A 2,970-nucleotide genomic window follows, 5' to 3' on the forward strand; every position below is an offset into this window, starting at 1 on the left:
TGTATATTTTGTTGTTATGTGTGTGAATGTATATTCACTTTCTTCTATCTTACAGATATGATTATTTCTATATGAAATACGTGTTATGTGTGTGTGCCTCATCTGTTATATGGAAAATGTATTGATCAAGCATGCTATACAGGTTTTGAAAATATGTATGAAAATGTATGTTTTTATCTACTAATATGTTAGGTAGAACATGGGTAGATAGTTGGTGTGTAATAAATAGATGAGAGGCCTCGTTGTTGTTTTGATCCAGTCATCTAGCGGAATTTAGATGACGACCACAGACTTTTCTAGATAGTCCAGTGGAACGCTAGCAGGCTCATAACCTGTAGGTGTTAATGAACTTGGGTGTTCATTCGCTGTATTCCATCCCCCTCATGGTTGCCTTATTTGACTTATATTGCTGAGGAACCCCCGCAGCATGTGTTGTCACCCCGATGAAAATATTCTTAGATTAGGTCCCTTATGTTAGTTATTTTAGGGACATAAAGTGAGAATAACGGGAATGGGTAACTGGGTTATTGTTGGTTGATAATAATTAATTTAATTATTTATTGTGGGTTGAAAACCCTATATGCTCACCAGGCTCCCAAGCCTGACCCACTCAGTTTTATTTGTATTACAGGAAGTGGCGCAAGGGCGTAAGATGGATGAACCATCAAGTTGTTTTGTTTACAAGTCTGCATATGTTTATATTTGTTATATGACTTGTAATGTATTCGTTTATGCTTATTGGTCTGTATCAGAACATGACACCCCGAGTTTTGATTATAATGAAAATACATTTCTTTTATGAAATGCTTCGGTAAACATTGTTTTATCATGTTTTGTTTTTGGGAACAAATTCCGCAACTCTTTCAAATCAAAAGGATTTACTCTGAAAATATTTAAAAGCATAAATGAAAATCGGTCTTTTCTGGCCGAGATTTTGGGGATGTCACATATTTGCATTGTAAGGACAAGTTTTCCGCACTTTTATAAATTAAGAATTTTTTTGATTTCTATCTTATTTTAAGTCTCCTTACAATGGCAATTGTGAAAATTGTTGTTTATATGTTTCCATTGATAGCAATATTGGAAAATGGATTTGATTCTTTCGTTTGTGGTAGAGTCAAAATTTACCAAATAAGGAAAGATTCTCATGACCCAAGTTTCAGTTGGATAGAAACTTGGAATCATACCACTTGTATTGTGTGATGAATGAGAACCTTCATATTTTGGAAATTAAAACTAATTCCTTGTTCACATGTATATGTGAGTCAAGTGAAGGACTAGGGGATCGGGTACACTTGGTTGTGCATTGGTCAGGTCCACCACTAAGAGCGATAAGACTATTCGTCATGATTTACTAAAGTTTAGTAAATATGGTTATGCTTACAAGATTAAGTATAATTTGAATCGTTGAAAAAGTTTCAATGTGTAGCACAACAAATAAAAAGAATCAAATTAGGCAGAAAGATAAAAGTTTCTCCAATCTGAAAAGAAGGGAGAGTACTTGAGTATTATGTTTTATGTTTATCTTAGTGATTATGAAACCATATCATAATTGATCCTCTAATGACATATTAGTGCATTTGTATGGCTAAGAAGAGGAATTGTGAATTGTAGAAATGGTTAAATCAAATAGATGAACCATACTTTGTTCTAAAATCAAGTCTTAGAGTTGCACTCCAAGATTGTACCTTGAGTGACATAATCTTAAGAAAGGCTTATAAAACTTATCAAATGTAGAGTAAAATGTGACTTACTCTTGTACATTTGAAATTGGTAAGTTGTGATGTTTTGGATAAAACAAAGATCAGCTAAGACCGATTGTTAGAAGTGTTTGTCTTGAGAAGAAACTGCACTAACTCTTGAATATTTGTTTGTCAAGGAATGTTCTTAACAAAGAGAAACTAATATGTCAAGAGGTCACCGGGAGTCTTAAAGATCTTGAAAAGTTTCAAGAACTAATCAAGAATAAACATGTTATTAATCACTAGCATACGAATTGAGGTCTATAATCTATCGTGTTGACATATTCTAGTTTCTGTGCCCATTCCAGTTAAAGTTGACTATGCATGTGAGTTCTGGGAGTTCTCAATTGGTTGCACCACAACCTGGAAGCAATGGTAGGCCCTTGTGCTGCCTGGTGGCAAGAAATTAAGATTAAAGAAGTTCAGTCCGTATGAGTTTGGATTCGTCACTAACCTTGTCTTGTGGTCATGGTTTTGACAAATTCACATGGACACATACACCATAAAATATAAGTGTCATAAGGTTTCTGATCACTTCATGAAAATGATTGTGATGAAACACTTTCACTAAGTAGATTCTAAGGAGATATCAGTTGTGGTACTTACATTCTCAAATTCGATTATGATTACGTCATCCCTCTTCATAGTTCGAATTGTGAGAAATGGAAAAGGTCTAAACATTTGAGACTTATTGTTATAAGTTCTAAAATTGTTTAGACACACATCTGAGATATCTAAGGAAAGGTGTATGAGTTTGAGAAGTGTAGATAAAATCTTATCGAAACATCACGTATCAGGAATCTGAACTTTGGTAATGAAAGTCAACAAGTATTGATTTCTAGAGGTCTAGCTGATTTCTGGGTACATGTCAAAATTAGTGGGATCATAAATGTTATGCAAATAAGAATATAATTATTATGCAAGTGGGAGCGTAATTATTATGGTTAAGTGTTGCAAGTTAGAAACGTTAGTTATAGAAAACAAAAGTTTCAAATTGCACAGTTGTAGGGTTTGAAAAGTTGTTTTGCTATAATTAAGGGAGAGGAATTCATACTTCATTTCAAATCTAAAAGCTTAGATTGAGATTTTTAATCAAATTTAGTCAAGGATATATATGAATGTTATGTTGAAAAGATTTGACATAAGGAAATTCTATATATGGAAATATTATAGCAAGAGATTGGTAGAGTATCATGTCTTTATGTGAAATATTATGTATCGTATCTCA

Source organism: Lactuca saligna, chromosome 8, assembly GCF_052625555.1.
Source record: "Lactuca saligna cultivar CGN05327 chromosome 8, ASM5262555v1, whole genome shotgun sequence".
In the NCBI taxonomy this organism is placed as follows: Eukaryota; Viridiplantae; Streptophyta; class Magnoliopsida; order Asterales; family Asteraceae; genus Lactuca; species Lactuca saligna.